The sequence below is a fragment of the Mesoplodon bidens genome, assembly GCF_964165515.1.
Source record: "Mesoplodon bidens genome assembly, chromosome: 10".
In the NCBI taxonomy this organism is placed as follows: domain Eukaryota; kingdom Metazoa; phylum Chordata; class Mammalia; order Artiodactyla; family Ziphiidae; genus Mesoplodon; species Mesoplodon bidens.
In genome coordinates, this window is record NC_138172.1 from 34,925,635 (window position 1) to 34,939,854 (window position 14,220).

General features: G+C 39.3%; 1 protein-coding gene across 1 annotated transcript in view; it reads right to left on the reverse strand.

Annotated features, from left to right (window-relative positions):
* The window catches only part of CACNA2D3 (calcium voltage-gated channel auxiliary subunit alpha2delta 3), a gene marked incomplete at both ends in the record, with an annotated part of 788,351 nt that overhangs the window by 565,834 nt on the left and 208,297 nt on the right, over positions 1–14,220 (reverse strand). The gene's annotated exons all lie outside the window — the stretch shown is intronic.

Here is a 14,220-nt window from a genome sequence, read left to right on the forward strand (position 1 = left end):
AAGCAAAAGCTGAGAGAGTTCAGCACCACCAAACCAGCTTTACAACAAATGCTAAAGGAACTTCTCTAGGCAAGAAACACAACGAAGGAAAAGACCTACAATAACGAACCCAAAACAATTAAGAAAATGGGAATAGGAACATACATATCGATAATTACCTTAAATGTAAATGGACTAAATGCTCCCACCAAAACACACAGATTGGCTGAATGGATACAAAAACAAGACCCATATATATGCTGTCTACAAGAGACCCACTTCAGACCTAGAGACACATACAGATTGAAAGTAAGGGGATGGAAAAAGATAATCCATGAAAATGGAAACCAAAAGAAAGCTGGAGTAGCAATTCTCATATCAGACAAAATAGACTTTAAAATAAAGACTACTAGAAGAGACAAAGAAGGACACTACATAATGATCAAGGGATCGATCCAAGAAGAAGATATAACAATTGTAAATATTTATGCACCCAACATAGGAGCACCTCAATACATAAGGCAAATACTAACAGCCATAAAAGGAGAAATCGACAGTAACACAATCATAGTAGGGGACTTTAACACCCCACTTTCACCAATGGACAGATCTTCCAAAATGAAAATAAATAAGGAAACACAAGCTTTAAATGATACATTAAACAAGATGGACTTAATTGATATTTATAGGACATTCCATCCAAAAACAACAGAATACACATTTTTCTCAAGTGCTCATGGAACATTCTCCAGGATAGATCATATCTTCGGTCACAAATCAAGCCTTGGTAAATTTAAGAAAATTGAAATTGTATCAAGTATCTTTTCCGACCACAATGCTATGAGACTAGATATCAATTACAGGAAAAGAGCTGTAAAAAATACAAACACATGGAGGCTAAACAATACACTACTTAATAACGAAGTGATCACTGAAGAAATCAAAGAGGAAATTAAAAAACACTTAGAAACAAATGACAGTGGAGACACGACGACCCAAAACCTATGGGATGCAGCAAAAGCAGTTCTAAGAGGGAAGTTTATAGCAATACAATCCCACCTTAAGAAACAGGAAACATCTCGAATAAACAACCTAACCTTGCACCTAAAGCAATTAGAGAAAGAAGAACAAAAACATCCCAAAGTTAGCAGAAGGAAAGAAATCATAAAAATCAGATCGGAAATAAATGAAAAAGAAATGAAGGAAACGATAGCAAAGATCAATAAAACTAAAAGCTGGTTCTTTGAGAAGATAAACAAAATTGATAAACCATTAGCCAGACTCATCAAGAAAAGAAGGGAGAAGACTCAAATCAATAGAATTAGAAATGAAAAAGGAGAAGTAACAACTGACACTGCAGAAATACAGAAGATCATGAGAGATTACTATAAGCAACTCTATGCCCATAAAATGGACAACCTGGAAGAGATGGACAAATTCTTAGAAATGCACAACCTGCCAAGACTGAATCAGGAAGAAATAGAAAATATGAATAGACCAATCATAAGCACTGAAATTGAAACTGTGATTAAAAATCTTCCATCAAACAAAAGCCCAGGACCAGATGGCTTCACAGGCGAATTCTATCAAACATTTAGAGAAGAGCTAACACCCATCCTTCTCAAACTCTTCCAAACAATATCAGAGGAAGGAACACTCCCAAACTCATTCTACGAGGCCACCATCACCTTGATACCAAAACCAGGCAAGGATGTCACAAAGAAAGAAAACTACAGGCCAATATCACTGATGAACATAGATGCAAAAATCCTCAACAAAATACTAGCAAACAGAATCCAACAGCACATTAAAAGGATCATACACCATGATCAAGTAGGGTTTATTCCAGGAATGCAAGGATTCTTCAATATACGCAAATCAATCAATGTGATACACCATATTAACAAGTTGAAGGAGAAAAACCATATGATCATCTTAATAGATGCAGAGAAAGCTTTCGACAAAATTCAACACCCATTTATGATAAAAACCCTGCAGAAAGTAGGCATAGAGGGAACTTTCCTCAACATAATAAAGGCCATATATGACAAACCCACAGCCAACATCGTCCTCAATGGTGAAAAACTGAAACTATTTCCACTAAGATCAGGAACAAGACAAGGCTGCCCACTCTCACCACTCTTTTTTTTTTTTTTTTTTTTTTGCGGTATGCGGGCCTCTCACTCTTGTGGCCTCTCCCGTTGCGGAGCACAGGCTCCGGATGCGCAGGCCCAGCGGCCATGGCTCACGGGCCCAGCCGCTCCGCGGCATATGGGATCCTCCCAGACTGGGGCACGAACCCGTATCCCCTGCCTCGGCAGGCGGACTCTCAACCACTGCGCCACCAGGGAGGCCCTCACCACTCTTATTCAACATAGTTTTGGAAGTTTTAGCCACAGCAATCAGAGAAGAAAAGGAAATAAAAGGAATCCAAATTGGAAAAGAAGAAGTAAAGCTGTCACTGTTTGCAGATGACATGATACTATACATAGAGAATCCTAAAGATGCTACCAGAAAACTACTAGAGCTAATCAATGAATTTGGTAAAGTAGCAGGACACAAAATTAATGTACAGAAATCTCTGGCATTCCTGTACACTAATGATGAAAAATCTGAAAATGAAATCAAGAAAACACTCCCATTTACCACTGCAACAAAAAGAATAAAATATCTAGGAATAAACCTACCTAAGGAGACAAAAGACCTGTATGCAGAAAATTATAAGACACTGATGAAAGAAATTAAAGATGATACAAATAGATGGAGAGATATACCATGCTCCTGGATTGGAAGAATCAATATTGTGAAAATGACTCTACTACCCAAAGCAATCTACAGATTCAATGCAATCCCTATCAAACTACCACTGGCATTTTTCACAGAACTAGAACAAAAAATTTCAAAATTTGTTTGGAAAAACAAAAGACCCCGAATAGCCAAAGCAATCTTGAGAACGAAAAACGGAGCTGGAGGAATCAGGCTCCCTGACTTCAGACTATACTACAAAGCTACAGTAATCAAGACAGTGTGGTACTGGCATAAAAACAGAAAGATAGATCAGTGGATCAGGATAGAAAGCCCAGAGATAAACCCACGCACATATGGCCAACTTATCTTTGATAAAGGAGGCAGGAATGTACAGTGGAGAAAGGACAGCCTCTTCAATAAGTGGTGCTGGGAAAACTGGAGAGGGACATGTAAAAGTTTGAGATTAGATCATTCCCTAACACCATACACAAAAATAAGCTCAAAATGGATTAAAGACTTAAATGTAAGGCCAGAAACTATCAAACTCTTAGAGGAAAACATAGGTAGAACACTCTATGACATAAATCACAGCAAGATCCTTTTGGACCCACCTCCTAGAGAAATGGAAATAAAAACAAAGATAAACAAATGGGACCTAATGAAACTTCAAAGCTTTTGCACAGCAAAGGAAACCATAAACAAGACCAAAAGACAACCCTCAGAACGGGAGAAAATATTTGCAAATGAAGCAATTGACAAAGGATTAATCTCCAAAATTTATAAACAGCTCATGCAGCTCAATAGCAAAAAAACAAACAACCCAATCCAAAAATGGGCAGAAGACTTAAATAGGCATTTCTCCAAAGAAGATATACAGACTGCCAACAAACACATGAAAGAATGCTCAACATCATTAATCATTAGAGAAATGCAAATCAAAACTACAATGAGATATCATCTCACACCAGTCAGAATGGCCATCATCAAGAAATGTAGAAACAATAAATGCTGGAGAGGGTGTGGAGAAAAGGGAACACTCTTGCACTGCTGGTGGGAATGTGAATTGGTACAGCCACTGTGGAGAACAGTATGGAGGTTCCTTAAAAAACTACAAATAGAACTACCATATGACCCAGCAATCCCACTACTAGGCATATACCCTGAGAAAACCATAATTCCAAAAGAGACATGTACCAAAATGTTCATTGCAGCTCTATTCACAATAGCCCGGAGATGGAAACAACCTAAGTGTCCATCATCGGATGAATGGATAAAGAAGATGTGGCACATATATACAATGGAATATTACTCAGCCATAAAAAGAAACGAAACTGAGCTATTTGTAATGAGGTGGATAGACCTAGAGTCTGTCATACAGAGTGAAGTAAGTCAGAAAGAGAAAGACAAATACCGTATGCTAACACATATATACGGAATTTAAAAAAAAAAATGTCATGAAGAACCTAGGGGTAAAACGGGAATAAAGACACAGACCTACTTGAGAATGGACTTGTGGATATGGGGAGGGGGAAGGGTAAGCTGTGACAAAGCGAAAGAGAGGCATGGACATATATACACTACCAAATGTAAGGTAGATAGATAGTGAGAAGCAGCTGCATAGCACAGGGAGATCAGCTCGGTGCTGTGTGACCGCCTGGAGGGGTGGGATAGGGAGGGTGGGAGGGAGGGAGATGCATGAGGGAAGGGATGTAGGAACAGATGTATATGTATGACTGATTCACTTTGTTATAAAGCAGAAACTAATAAAAAAAAAATTAAAAAAAAAAAAAAAAGAAAGATAAGGGGACTTCCCTGGTGGTCCAGTGGCTAAGACTCTGCGCTCCCAATGCAGGGGGCCCGGGTTCGATCTCTGGTCAGGGAACTAGATCACATATGCCTGCCTCAACTAAGAGTTTGCATGCCAACTAAAGATCCCACATGTACCAATTAAAAATCCCACACACCGCAACTAAAGACTCCGCATGCCGCAACTAACAACTCCGCATGTCGCAACTAATGATCCCGCATGCTGCAACAAAGATCCCACATGCCACAACTAAGACCCAGCACAGCAAAATAAATATTTTTAAAAAAGGAGAAGAAAGATAAGGTGCAGCCAAGTTAAGAAGGTGATAGTACTGGAGAGGATATCTACCCTACAGAGAGTTTCCAATCCTGGTTGTAGCAACAAGTTTCCATCAATTCTGTTCAATTTAGTTTAACAAGTATTTGTTGAGAACCCATTCAGTAATCAGAACAGCAACAAGAACTGAGTGGGACGCTAAGGAGGAGATGACTTAGTCTTGGCTCTCAAGAAGCTTTTGGTCTTTTAAACATATGGCCCAGTAGAATCAGAACAGTCTCAGAGCCCAGGAACAAGGGATTGAATCCAGATCTTCCTACTCAGTAGCTACTTGACTCTGGGAAAATCTTTACTTCTCTGAGTCTTGGTTTTCTTATCCGATCTTTAGTCTGTATCTCCATGTGTGAATTTTATGAGCATGTACACACAAAACATTTCCTGAAGGATTCCACACAAATGTAAGATATCATGATGAAGGGGCAGGGGAGGAGACAAGATTTTCAGGCACAACACAGCTTGACTGGAACAGGAAAAGACCACAGAGTCTGTGCCACCCACAGTTGGCTCGCATGTGGGGAGAACTTGGAACAAATCCTCAAGTTCACGGTTACATGGAGGTTATGTGAGAGTAATTCTGCTGCCAACGAAAGGACTCCAAACCTTGTGTTCTCAAACACAAGGCTGTGCACCTGCTCCTTAAGGACTGGCTTTCAGAATCCACCACTCTCTTTTTTAGCTTCAGCAGCAAAATCTGTGATCAGTCAGGCTGAAAATGGAATGAGGCAAGTGCCTTTATCAAAGGTTTGACCGACGTCCTCAGAATGGCACAAATACAGAAATTAAGCTGTTTGCCAAAGCAAGCTCTTTTGATGGATGGTACCTGTGAGACATGGAACTGGACAGCGAGTGTGGCAGCTCCCAGCCCCTGGGCCCCAACCATAGCCAGCAAAGGAAAATTCTCTTTCTCCTTGAAAATAGAGAGATAGGGCTTCCCTGGTGGCACAGTGGTTAAGAATCCACCTGCCAATGCAGGCGACACAGGTTTGATCCCCGGTCCGGAAAGATCCCACGTGCTGCAGAGCAACTACGCCCATGCACCACAACTACTGAGCCTGCGCTCTGGAGCCCACAAGCCACAACTACTGAGCCTGCATGCCACAACTACTGAAGCCCGCACACTTAGAGCCTGCGCTCTTCAACAAAAGAAGCCACTGCAATGAGAAGCCCGCACACCAACACGAAGAGTAGCCCCCCACCGCCATAACTAGAGAAAGCCTGCACGCAGCAACGAAGACCCAATGCAGCCAAAAATAAATAACTAAAATAAATAAATTTAAAAAAGAAGAAGAAAAGAAAATAGATACATAACAATTTCCATGTCTAGTCAGATTTTTACCTACTCAAGATGGATTTTTATGTAAATATGATGCAGGGGAAAAGCTATTTCAATTACGTTGCTATTCTCTCCTTGTATCCATCCATCCAGATGTTTACCAGGCAACTTCAGTTTGGAAGAGAACATATCATGTTGGTCCAAGAGCAGGCTCTGGGATCAGATAATCTGACTTTGAATCCTGGTTCCAGCTACTTCATGAGAGTATTCTGGGCAAAAGTTCTTGGTATACAGTGAATATCCATTAATGTTAGCTCTTATTATTGTTGATGATGATGACAAGACAATGCTGATGATAATTAAGTGTATGAGCAGAATCATGCTAGAGGCTTGGACCATGAAGATGACCAACACGTTCATAGTTCAGCTGGGAGGAGAAGCAAGTAATTAGACAGTGTAGCGTGGGCTATTACAGGAGGTCCCACAGGGTGATAACAGCAAATTATTTAGTTTCACATTTCCTATCCCAGTGCCAAACTGTTCTAAGTGTTTTAATCAATTAATCCAGTTAATCCTCACAACCATCCTATAAAGGAAAGCACATATAGTATCCCAACTTTACACACGGTGAAACCAAAAGCAGAGAGGTTTAAGGTGTTACAAAGCAGGGAGCAGATAATTCTGCCAGGGAATGTGGCACCGTTCCCTGGCAGAGTTACATGTGGGGAAGGTTTCATAAATGATGTGACAATAAGTCTAAGTTAAAGGATGAGTGGAAGTCAGCCAAGCGGCCAAGAGAAATGATGGGAGAAGGAGCAGCAAAGGCTCCAAGGAAGACGCCTCACGTGTCTGCAAAGCTGTAGGTAGTTTGGAATGGGGAAGGTCAGTGGTGTGGGGAGAAGGGTGCAAAGAGGCAGGCAAGTAGGGTCCAAATGAGCAAGGCCAAGGAATACTATGCTCTGTGCACTGCAGTGGGGGTAAGGAGCTGAAGAGGTCTAATTGGGCATAAAAGCAAAATAATCAGTTCTGAAATTTAAGTCATCTTTCAATTAATCTGGTAGCAGTGTTGAAAAAGGTAGATTAGATTACTATATCTAGATTGGAAGGAAAGAAAGGGAGGAGGGAGGGAGGGAGAGGTTTAGGGCATAGCAGGAAGGGAATGCAGAGTGAAGGGTTTTAAGATGAAAACATGCTCACAGTATGTGAGCAGTAATAAGCAAAAAGCAGTAATAAGAACTGCCATGGGAAGCTCCCTGCAGACTCAGTTCAGGGTAGCTTTGGGATACTTCCCAGGGACCAGAAAGCCATTGGGCCCAGGACTCCAATTCAAAGAGCCTTAAACTTAGACTTTCTACACTAATCTCCTAAAAAGATCACACGTACAGTCACGGAGAACCATAGCACTGGAAGGAGAAGTTCTTTTAAGTTGCATCTCTTTCCTGGACCATGCAGCCTATAGTGCATTATAATTTTTCTTTACTGTATCCTTTACTTCTTGGGGAGAGCTCAGTTACACTGTATAAGCACTCTTTGTTAAAACAAACAAACAGTAATGTGTTAAATGTAAATATTTAAAATAGAACACAATTTTCAACTATGTTTTGTCATTTCTTCATTTCATAACAGACTGGGAGCATTGAAAAATGAAAATGGCCTGGGTCCCTCCTGACTTTTGAAGAACCCGGGGATATCAGACCAAGCTGGCTTTTACTCCTCTAAGGTAAAGTTAACTGCTTATACATATGTGTGAAGCTGATTTCAAATGAAATCAAGAATTAATGATGAAAAATAAGACTCTTCCCATGATCTTGGTCCCCAAACATTTTATGCAAGTCCCTTGCTTCAGAGTGCTCAGAAAAGGCCCTCCTCCAGCAACAGAAATAAGATCCTGAAGCCAGCACTCTCAACTCTGCCCAGTACTTTCAAGAAAATGACTGCTTCAACTTAAGACACTGTGCAGCAAGGGGACCAACCCTGGGGGCAGGATCCTGTATATATATGAGCTTTTAAGTCCATGGGGAGCTGAGTAAACCAAGGGGCTGGTTCTGAATGAAGTGTGTGTGCCTTCAACTCATTTTTTGTTATTTTTCCTTCTACTTTATATATGTTCCTTTTGCATTCAAGGAATGACATTTTCACCCTCTGGAACTAGACTTACCATTTTAAAATTTCCAAGGATGAGAAGCCAGCTTAAAGGATAAGCTGGTTCTCCCTTTTTTAATGCCCAGGTTATGAACTGAAATTACATAGAAGGTTTGAATTTTTGGAAAGTTATTCATATACTTTATTCTCTCCGCTTCAACTCTCTTTCTGCTCTGTCAACCTTTAATTATAACTTTATTTCAAAATGACAATCAAGTAAGCAGATATATGAACACATGCTAGTGGTAAAAGATTGGAGGATTTTTTTTTAATGAAGAAAAGACAGAACTAATGAAGGACTAAATCCATTTTACATAAAAGTAAACTAAGACCAAAAACTTAAATTCTCTCAACTGTCTATGCAATTCATTTGATACCAGGCTTGCTTTTGACATTCATCATGCTTTGCTCACATATGCTCCCTCCTCATCGGCCATGCCCTGCAGTCTGGACTCTTGTAATTTTCCGATGCTCTTACAGGACCAAACAAAATGGACAACACACTGACACTCTATGTTTGCCTTTCTCCAAATACCCAGCCCCTTCTTGTACTGTAAAATAGACACACAGAGAAGTAGTAAGTTCAACCATATAAAATGTCCACTTTGTGAATCAAAGCAGTTGAATCTCAGCAAGTCTATGCAGTTTCACTAAATTCATAAAATACATTTGGACTTCAGTGGGTTTTAAATTCCCTTTAACATTCTAAAGGAGCTAAATTATTTTGAGCAAATTAAGAGTCCAAGGAAGACACAGAAAATGGAAATGAACACAATCAAGGCCCTTCTTTGTGCCAACACTTTACAAATGTTTTTGCCCATTTAAGCTCTACAATAAGCCCCTAGGGAGCTATCACATCCTCATCACACAGATGAGAAACAGTCTTAGAGGGGTGAAGGGACCACCCCAAAGTGACCAGAGAATGAGTTATGGGGTTAAGAATGAAACTCATGACGCTCCCAGTTGGCTAAACTGCTATAAAGACTTGGACCATCGATGCCAATGTGGATGCCCTCTGGTGTGACACAGGCCCTTGGAACCGTGGTCACTAGCAGCTGCCTCAACTGGTCCTTAAGCAAATACTTAAGTCTAACAAGCAAATAAACTGATGACATGATGTCTTGATTAGATCCTGACTATCATGAGTATTAAGCTTCAAAACCAGGTATAAAGAGAGGGGGCATAAGACCTAGATTGGAGGAAATGATACACCCCTGTATCTTTTGCATTATATCAGAAACCATGCCTACCACCTATTTATCCGGTGAGAGAAAAGCAGACTGATGTTCTGGTCACAGCTTTCTTCATGTCCCCAAAACATGGATGCAAATCTATCTTTGAAGAAAAAAAAAAAAAAAAACAATCTGGAGGCTGACGACTACCTAATATCTCTCACAGTTGAGCTATCCTCCCTTTCAGGCCTGGAGACCTTTCAAAGGACTTGTCTCCATGGTGACAAGGGGTTAGCACAAGAGCCAAGACCAAACATCCAGTTTTCTCTGTGCCGGGAGAGGCAACAGCCTTATGTGGTCTGATAGGAGCTGCTCAGAAGTGTCCTTTAGGTCAAGTTCCACTCGATCCCCATGGGGAACCGAGCAGGATCAGCTCAGTAGCAGCAGGACACTGAGCAAGGACAGGCTGCCACAGCCAGGAGGCATGGTCTTCACACTGCACTGCTCAGTGCCTCCTGAGCATCTCCATGGTGAAACAACAGCCAGGAACCTAGCCTTCAGGGGCTTATGTTGGAAGAGACAAAGACAGCAAGTAAAGGAACAAATGCATTAGATCACATCAGAATGAGTGCCATGAAGATTACAAAACAAGATGACATGGTAGAAAGTGACAGGGGCACAAACATTTGTGATGGTCAGGAAAGAGATTCCTGCAAAATCAACATGTACCTGAATAAAAAGAAGGAGCCCAGAGGCTATCTGGAGGAAGAGCTTCCCAGAAAGAAGAACAGCAAGTGCAAAGGCCCTGAGGTGCTGACTGCTAAAACCAAACACAGGTCCACAAGATCATACCTGAAAACTTTGGCACCAGGTATGCTAGGCTAGTTCAGGATTATTTGGATTTTAGAAAGGTAAAATGATTTTACAAAGGTAAAATGATACATGTGTATCACATATTTGTTACAAATCACCCCCAGTGAGGGCTGAGGCAGCACCCCATAGTCAAATATTAATATTTCTGTAGTAAGATATATGATTATTCACATTAAGTAGAACAAATAAATATTATACATATCCACCTGTCAAATCAGATCAAGTTTCTACCAAATGAGTTATGAAAAAAGTTTCAATTTTCAGGGCTATCTGGATTACAAAATTGTAGTATGAGTTTGTGAACTTACTCAAACTTTAAAAAAATTAAGTTGATAAACATTTCTCAACTTTATGTTTGTTAGTCACAAAGTTTACTCAGCCCTTTGGCTCAGCTACCACATGCACCAACAAATCACAAAATTAAATGAGTAAGGATAAGTCAAATAAATGGGAATGGGAGTAGGGATCTTATTGGAGTGATGAAAATGTACAATCAATTGTACATCAATTGCTATATTATTGTGATGCACTCACAACTTGGTAAACCTACTAAAATCACTGAAGTCTACACTCAGAAGAGGTGAATTGTACTGGATGTAAATTATGCCTCAATAAAGTTGTTAGAAAAAATATCAGTGGGAGAAACTCAGAAATGTGAATTAATGTACTCACAAGTCTGCAAATGTAGAAACCCTTTTATCTATAATGTGATCCATTTTCTCACAGTAAAAGTGTTCCAGTAATGTAAAATGATATAATCACTTTGGAAAACAATCTGCCAGTTCCTCAAAAGGTTAAACACAGACTTAACATACAACCCAGAATTCCACTCCTAGGTAAACACTCAAGAAAAATGAAAAACTAAGTTGACACAAAAACTTATACACAAATGTTCATAACTGTGCTTTTCATAATGGCCCAAAAGTGGAAACAACCCTAATGTCCAACAGCTGATGAATGGATAAACAAATGTGGTATATCCATACAATGGAATATAAGTCGGCAATAAAAAGGAATGATGTACATTAATACACCACAACATGGATGGAACCTGAAAACAGTATGCTAAGTGAAAGGAGTCAGTCACAAAAGATCACATATTATATGATTTCATGTATATGAAATGTCAAAAAAAAGGGAAATTCATAGAAACAGAAAGCAGATTAGCAGATGGAGGGCTGGGGAGAATGGTAAGATTGAATGACAATAGCTAAAGTTATTGGGTTTCTTTCTGGGGTAATGAAAATGTTCTAAATTTAATTGTGGTGATGGCTGTACAACTGTAAATATACTAAGATTTAATATATATACTAAATGTACATAATATATATACTAAATATAATATATAAATATACATACACTAAAACTTAGAGTGAATTTACACTTTATATGGGTAAATTGTATGGTATGTAAATTATATTTCAATAAAACTGTCACCAAAAAAGAGTGTCTTTGGTATATTAGGATGGAATTAAATATGTATTGTTGTCTGATGTTCCTCAAAGCACAAATGACTCCTTGACATCTGCTGGCTTAGCAAGTTCAACCTGTCTTCACAGAACGTAACCTGGTGATGGCCAATCACCATCAACAGAGGGAAAGTTCTTGTCCACCAACTCTGACACTGGGCAAGTCTGTGAAGAGATTTAAATCTCCTCTAAAGACTTACTTATTTACTTGATCCTTAACTAGGATATCTGATGTACTTTTAGCATAACACATTTCAGATTAACTAGCTAAATTACTGTCATTTGCAATAACTGTGACAAGAAACACTAAATAAATATTATTGAGATAAAAGTAAGTATATTAAAATATCCTCTGAAGTGTGTTGTAGCGTGAACACTCAACCACAGGAGTCTAAGAATTATAACTAATGGTACCTAGCATAATTCTAGGTCAATCCAGAGCTAACATACAAACAGTGCTAATTAAGATTTTTCTTGATTCTTGAGAAAGTAAACACCAAATGGAGGAAAAGCTCATAGAGTAGCAACAACATTTTGGAAGGCTTATAATAATTTATTATTGTTTATTTATATCTCAACACATTCCAAAGATTTTTCCCATCTTTTGTATGATACATTAAGAAGAAAAAATAAAATAAAACCTCTATTATTAAATTAACTAAGAACATCTGATTTTAAGGAACATGAAACCAATTGGTCAACAAATGTTTATTAAGCATCTACTATATACAAAGAACATGGCCAGACACTGAAAGGAGCTGCAAAATACTTATGGCAGTCTCTGCCCTCTAGGAATTTGTAGTCACATCTCACAATAATAAATAACTATCCCTGATGCTATTTGCCGGATTTCAAACAAGGGGTCCAGTTAATCGGAGGTGTAAGAGAGGAATGGAGTGATGACTCTCCAATACTGCGGCCAGGAAGAGATTGGAGATGAATTCTAAACTAACTTTAAGAGGTGCCTAGGATCTAGGCAGGTTCCAAGGAAAGAAGGCAGATATCTTAAGTGGGAAAAGCTGTGAAAGGCCAAGGCGCAGTTTTGGGAATGGAGGGCACACCAGTCTGGGCAGTTAGACAATGCCACTGAGCAGAGCTGGGGCCAGTGTGGGGTAGGAGCCTGGACTAATTTGTGCAAGCACTGAACTTCATCCTAAATGAGTTCAGAAAGATGCTGGAGGAAAAGTGAGCCAACACAATCAGGGGCCAGGGGCCACAGGGGATGGTGACGGGACAAAGGGAAAGAAATTATGAGAAAGCACAAGGCCTCAGCTTGCCCATGCCAGCTGCTTGGAGCAGTGTGCACAGCACTGAACACCATGCAGATGCTCCCCAGTACAGCCATGGCTCTATCACTGCCAAGTCTAATCACACCTAACAACAGAACTTAGTCCTATTCTATACCACTATTTTTTAAAAAGGTTTGTGTCATTAAATTATTTTATAGCTTTTCTTAAAAGAAAAATGTTCTTTTGTAAAGTCTTAGGCCTAGGGGGAAAAAAAAAGACAACCCTTTCAGTGACCTGCCATAGTCCTTGAATATTGATACATCATATGTATACATATCTGTAATTATTTCTATTATGTTAATTAAGCTTTCACTGGGGGGGCAGAGGGTGAAGTAAACAGGGTGATTAGCATAGCAAGTGAAACAGATTAAAAGGGGAACACACCTCCAAATATTAGCTTCAGGACACATATGATGATTATTAAACTGATTACAGCAGATATGCTGGTTATATGTTGAAAATTAAAGCTTATATGAACCAGAAGAGATCAGTGACTCACCTGGGTTTTCTCTCCCTCTCTGTCTCTCTTTCTCAGAAGAAGAAGTTCAAGTATTATTTAGTAAGCAAAGATTAATAAGACACAGTCCTCCTCTTAAAGATTGCACAAAATAGTAAGGGAGATAAATATGTAATCAAATAACTACTATTTGATATGATGAATGTGATAGGCATCTCAGACGTGGTACATTTAAAATAAGCATTAAAATAATAACTGTTAATAAAATAAGTCAAAACAAGAATACCAACTTGTGCCCATGTATTCTAATAAAATCTTGCTCCTTATACAATTTCCCTCATTTACCAATATTTCGTTAAGACAAACCACTTAGTTTATGCTGTTTAATACATTATAGTTCTTAACATACAGGTAATCAATGAAAACCATCAATAATGCTTTTCACTTTGCTGATAACTAATACTATAAGCAACAGTCAGACAATGGGTGGTGAATCATAGGATAGACCACTACCAGAGGTCAAGGTGGGCAGGCATCTAAACCATGCAGATGGTAGGTAATGTTCCACAGGGTCAGGGACAAGGAAGGAGCAAAAGAGTGTTACAAAGACCAAAGGGGCCAGTGGGCACATAACCCAGGACACTCTGGGAAAACATGATGAAGATCCTGGCTCAA